General features: G+C 51.3%; 1 protein-coding gene across 6 annotated transcripts in view; it reads left to right on the top strand.

Moving 5' to 3' along the window:
* Nucleotides 1-824: 824 nt before the first annotated feature.
* Nucleotides 825-6,000, top strand: part of MYO7A (myosin VIIA) — a 99,012-nt gene continuing 93,836 nt past the window's right edge. For all 6 annotated transcript variants that reach the window (XM_064720496.1, XM_064720460.1, XM_064720486.1 and 3 more), the window contains exon 1: nt 825-930. The gene's annotated coding sequence lies outside the window, so the exon portion shown is untranslated. The remainder of the gene's footprint in view (nt 931-6,000) is intronic.

Here is a 6,000-nt window from a genome sequence, read left to right as displayed (position 1 = left end):
AGGAAAGAAGACACTAGTTGAGATTTGGGCAGGGAGTCACCAGGTCAGAGTTAAGCTTCTAGGTGAAACCTCAGCTCTGAGTTTCCTGATCCTCAAGTGTTTTCCTGTCCCAGTTTTCACATTTACAAGTGCACAAGGCTGGTGCATTCAAACAAGGATGCCTGTCAGCTCCTGGCCTCACCCCACAGGACCTCAGTACTGTCTCTGCACAGCCCAGAGACGTCTTTGCACAGGGCAGGAGGACCTTTCCAGCCACACTTTTTCCTAGGGATCCATCAGGACTCTGCACAACGAGGACTTGAAACTGCAGCTAAACTCGTAGCATGGGTGCCATGAAAACATTTTACATGAGCAGATAGTGATAGGAAAAGGGGGTATGGTTTTAAACTTAAAGAAGGGAGATTTAGATTTGATACTAGGAGTAAATTTTTTACTGTGAGCGTGGTGAGGCACTGGAACAGGTCGTTAGCCCAGAGAAGCTGTGGTTGTCCCATTCCTGGCAGTGCTCAAGGCCAGGCTGGACGGGGCTCAGAGCAACCTGGTCTAGAGGAAGGTGTCCCTGACCATGGCAGGGGGGGTGAACCTCGGTGATCTTTCAGGTCCCTTCCAGCCCAGGCCATTCTATGATTTTATGGTACCACAAACCGAGGCAGACTCCAGGGCTGCAAGAGGACGCATCTTTGGAGAGCGGGGATGCAGCGGGAGCGCGGCGCGGGCGGTTCCCGGGCTGGAGGTACCACACTCACACACTCACACCCGCACCACACCCACACCACAGCAGGGGCTGGCTGCAGCCCGGCTCCTCCCCCGCTAAGAGGCTCAGCCCGGGCCGGCGCTGCCCTCGCTCGGTGCTGGCGGCAGCGCGGGTCCGTGCGGGCAGCAGCCCCGTCCCCGTGCCCGTCCCGCCGTGCCCGGCCATGCCCCGCTGAGGTAAGGCGGAGCGGGGGCAGGCGGCCCCGGGGAGCGGGGAGCAGCCGTGGGTGCTGTGGGGTGCGGGGGGCGCGGTGGGTGCCGTGGGTGCGGTGGGTGCGATATGTGCCGTGGGTGCGGTGCCCCCGGCGGGGCTGCGGGCAGCCAGGCGGACCGAACCTGGGCAGGAGGCTGGGCTCGATGGGAGGGGGAGAGACACGGCGTAGACCTGCCGGCAGTGCCCAGCCCCGAGCCAGCTCGGCTCCTGCAGCATGGATTAGCGGCTCGGTAATTTCTAGCTGCTGCTTAATTTGGCTGGGGTCACCTAGCAGGGAGCTGGAGGGAAGGGTGGAGGGCATTGCCCTCCTGTGCTGTGCAGCCCTTCACCCCTTCGCTCCGCAGCCCTGTCACATCCAGGGATACCTCTGGATGTGCTTAAACGTGGGGAGGGGCTCTGGGGGATGTCCCTGCTACACGGATCCAGTGGCAGTGCCACAAGACCCCGGGTGTCCTCCCAGCCCACTTCACCCCCTGCTTGCTTTCACACTGCTCCAGACACAGCATTTAGGGGGAAAAAGCACAGCCTGTGCTCAGGCAGGTGCTGCTCTTCAGGCAGCAGCACAAGTTCCCCTGGCTGCAGCACAGCACAGGCTGGTTTTTGGGGGTGTCTCTGGGGTCACGTCTGTGCTGGTAAGCAGCACCCAGGACCTTCCAGGCCATTTAAATTATTAGGAGTCTCCCTGGGAAGGGACTGAGGCTTGATGTGGGATAGGCAATTCCCACAAAGCAGTTTGCATTTGTCTGCCTGGTTTGGGTTAAGAAGATATTTAATACTCTGCTATTTGATTTGTCATATATTGGTGATTTGTTAATAATGTACAGATGTAAGGTTGTGTTGTAGAGGGAGGACCCTGGTTGCTCATTCTAGCATTAATTCTCCTATTTAAATATAAGTTAGGCTGTTTTGTACATGGGCTGTGCTGGGCCAGCTGAGCACAATACCAAAGAAAAATCCCAGGATTTCCTAGGGTATTTACAATTACGTTATCCTAAAGAAAGTGGAACAGTGGACTTGGCATATCTTGGTGTCTCTGGGTAGACTGGGTGTATGGTAGAGGACCTGCCATGCAGGCAAAATGGAGGGGGAGTTTGAAAGGCAGCACACCAGTGGGTCTAAGATTGCCTGGTTGCCCCTTGCTGTTAAGTCTCCCCTGCAGAAGGAGGTGGCAGAAGCTAGAGAGGGTTTTCTCACAGCCCTAGGCTGTGGTGTTGGTGTGAGTGCTTCTCTCCATAGTCTGGGCAAAAGGATGTCCAAGAACCAGTCCTATGGGGTTATCCTATGCCTTACATAAAGAAGGAAAGGACATGGTGGTTGCAAGCTGACTCCTCACCATCCTCCACTGTATGATGCTATGGGTCTTACTCTTCCCATGAGGTGAGGGACTGCAAGCTTCCAGCACTGGTAGTGTGAATCTAAATTGTGTTTAATTTTGTGGTGATGGCCTGGTGACAAACTGTCCTTCTTCTCTCCCCAACCTGTTTGAAAGCTGTTGATCTTCTGTAAAACCAAGATGTAGGGCCAAAGTCTCTTCTTGGGCTTTTGGGGTGAGACTGGAGTAACTTCATGGAGCTACAGAATCCCCCCAAGGGCAGTGGCATTTATGGGATCTGAATCCTGGCCAGGGATGACCCTCTTTTCAAGGCAATATTATTTCTGTGTCATTTCCCCTCCCCAGAGCAGCCGATTCCTCTCGCTAGCTATGAAGTTTCCCTGGGCCAAGTGCTGCTGTGCAGCCTTTCTGTCTCGCGCTTGCTAACTTGTGACTTCGCAATCCTTGGGTTGCCATGGAAAGGATTATGCTGTGATTAATGAAGGCATTGTCAGCTAATAGTTTTTTTTCAAAGCCTTTCCTGGAGCTGCAGAGGGCAGCTTCCAAGCCTGGCAGAAAGGGGCTGACAGGATAGGTGGCTGTAGGCACTCAGTGCTGGGCACATTTTTGGCTGTCTGCATCAGGACCACGCTGGCTCCAGTCACAGTCATAGTGGTTCTGCAAGTCCCTTTTGAGGGTGAGAGGAAAACCAGGAGAGGTTATTGTCCTCTTGGAGCAGAGCCAGTGTTTTTTTCTCTCAAAGCAGAGTGGGACAAGTGTCACTGTACCAAGGGTTTGGCAGGATGTGGAGACAGCACGTAAGACTGTGAGAGCTTTGCACTGTGAAACCCTTCTCTCTGCCAGGCAGTGTCCTAGAGGAAAACTGGTATGGGATGACCCTGTGTGTTGTGACTTTTTGGTCCCCCAGTCATGTGCTAGGTAGTGCCAGAAAGCTTATCAGGACAGCCCTGCCCCAGCAGTGTTCATGGTTATGCTGTACCAACCCCAGGAAAACCCTCCCAATCCCTGCTGTGCCTGGAGCTGTGCACAGAGCCCCTGCTCTGACCTGTAGAAGCACAATGGTTGGAAAAGCCCTCTGAGATCATAAAGTCCAACCCTCAACCCAGCACTGCCAAGTCCACCACTAAACTGTGTCCCCAAGTGCCACATTGACACATCTTTAAATATCTCTAGGGATGATGACTCCACTACTTCCCTGAGCAGCCTATTCCAGTGCTTGGCCACCCTTTCTGCAAAGAAATTTGTCCTGGTATCCAATATAAAGCTCTCATAGTCAGACACTTGTAGAGAGCAGAGTGCAATTGTGCCCAACTGCACAATGGGAGTGCAAAATGTGAAAATCCAATGAAAAGCAGGCACTTGAAGTAGACTGAGTACCAAATGAAAATAGAAAAGTTAGAAATCCATAGCCATAAGTCTCTGGGGACCCCTTCATATCTTGGCATTGTTAGATGAGTCCCCCCCTACCCCAGACCTGCCCAGCCTGAGCAGCTAGGTAGCAGCTTCTACCTCAGCCCAGCTGGAATCTAAAAACTGAGTGCTTGGTCAGCCTCAGAGCAGTCACAGAAAATCATTGAGCTCTTCTTAGGCTGCAGACCCAGCAAATGCCTTTCCCAGGATGTTGGTTCAGCTGCTGCCATCCCCTTTTCACATCCTGGTGTCATGGCACAGCATTTACCTGAGGTGCAGATGACCTGAACACAGTTTCACATGCATGAAAGGGGTTAAAACTAGCATTGTGAGGTTGGCTGTGCACTGACAGGTGCCTTGGGGGAGGTTTGCCCTGCTGTTGTTGCTGCACAGCTAGCCTGGTCTCCACCTTTATGAGTGTGGAGGAAGGAAGATTTGCAAGAGGCTGTGCCTGATGTTACGTGGAGTGATGGGAGAATGGAGGCTCTGTGAATCCTGGTTTTGTCTCCTCTCTCCATCTGACACTGGCTTGTACAGTGGGAGCTGTGCTTGGAAGGGGCTTTGCCCCATCAGACAAAGACACTTTCTTCAGCTGTTCCTGACTTTGGAAAGGGGAAGATAAATCTGGGATCATGGTAGCTGTCAATATCTCCATGTAAATGTAAGACTTTTACAGGGATACCTTCTCCTACACCAGGTTGCTCAAAATCCCATCCAGCCTGGCCTTGATCACTGAGATTTAGTCTCTTAAGGCTTGCAGGTTGCAGCTGGGAAACACCTTCCACCTGAGCAGGACTCACCTGCCCAAAACACCAGGGCACAGGGAAAAGGTTCTTTGAGCTGTGCTAGGCTGGGACCAGGACCCAAATATTCCAATATTCCAGGGACCAAGCCCTTCTGTGTTCCTCCTGATATCTGCTGTTGTCCAGAGAGCACATTCCACTCCTCTGGTGATTTATCTCATTTCAAGTCACCTAAAACAAAGATTATTCCACTGGGGAGAATTCTGAGAAAGGAAAGATGGTCAGAGGTCTGGGACATCTTTGACAGGAGGAATGATTGTTTAGACAAAGGCTCCAAGCTGAGAAGAGATGGGAAGAAGGCATGTTATAGATCCTGGAAGATCATGTTTGCATGGTAAATGCAAAAGAAAGATTTTTCCTCTGAAATACAAAAATTAGGGAACATCAAAGTTTACAGAGACCAGGCTCAAAGATAAAAAGAGTTTGCACAATCTGGCATCTATGGTGTTCCTTATGGCAGAACGTCATAGATTCTCAAAGTATTGGGTTAAAAAAGCACTTGGATAAGTTTCATTTACAAAAAGCCTCTAAAAACTATAAAGTGTGTATGTGAAAGGAAAAAGAAAACTACCCCCTTTTGGCCCTAGAGGTTCTTGAGCTGCAAATTACTGTTTCTGGGGGAACATTGCAGAGTAATGCCACTACATCTGCTTTTATACTGCTCCTTAGGCATCCTCTGTCAGAGAAATATAGGGAGTGGGGAGCCCACAGGCTGGATCCAGTGTGGGCTATTTACTCACCAAAAAGTTGTTCATGCCTAGAGATCCTCCTTAAAGAATTCTTCTGAGATATCAGCCTCACTGCACTTCTTAGTTATCTTGGAGAAGATAAAGTGTCAGCACATCATTTTAGTACAACTCCCATGTGTCATGTGGGCCAAGGGAAATACAACAAAACCTGTTCTCTTCTTTTTTCATTGAAAACATTTTTGTTCCAGCAGATACAGAGAGGAGCTTAATGGGATTTCTTGCAGGTTCTATATCAGATTTCCTGAAAGCCATTAGGGAATTGCCACAAAGATATTGATCAGCTGGATCTCTGCTAGAAAAGCTGGGGTTTGTGTGTGGGTTCCTGTGATTTCCAGAGCTGACCCATGCCTTTGTTGGGGTGAGGCTTGCATTGTAAGTCAGTTTTCCATGTGCCTGCTTTGTGTTAGTGTACAGGAGTTTGAATTCATGTCAGCAGGAGAGGCTGGTAGAAGAAAATGCTTTGCCTCTTGGTGGCATCGAGTTCCCAGCCCAGGCAGAGCTCCCATCGAGCTCAGTGGGCTCAAACAGCCTCACAAGAACTGGGGCAGGAAGAGCACCCACAAACACAGCACCTCCCATCACCAGAGGGGAGGTGGGGATGGGGCTGGGGCACAGGCAGACCTCCTGCACTGGCACAGAGGAGTCCAGCACCTGTGTGCTGAGGTGAGGTGGTGGAAGGAGCCCTGCGAGCCCAGCTGGAGCACATCAGAGTGCTGCCTCCCACGTCTGAGCCTCTGG

The sequence above is a fragment of the Zonotrichia leucophrys genome, chromosome 1 (genome assembly GCF_028769735.1).
Source record: "Zonotrichia leucophrys gambelii isolate GWCS_2022_RI chromosome 1, RI_Zleu_2.0, whole genome shotgun sequence".
In the NCBI taxonomy this organism is placed as follows: Eukaryota; Metazoa; Chordata; class Aves; order Passeriformes; family Passerellidae; genus Zonotrichia; species Zonotrichia leucophrys.
This window is presented reverse-complemented; position numbering and strand designations above follow the sequence as displayed.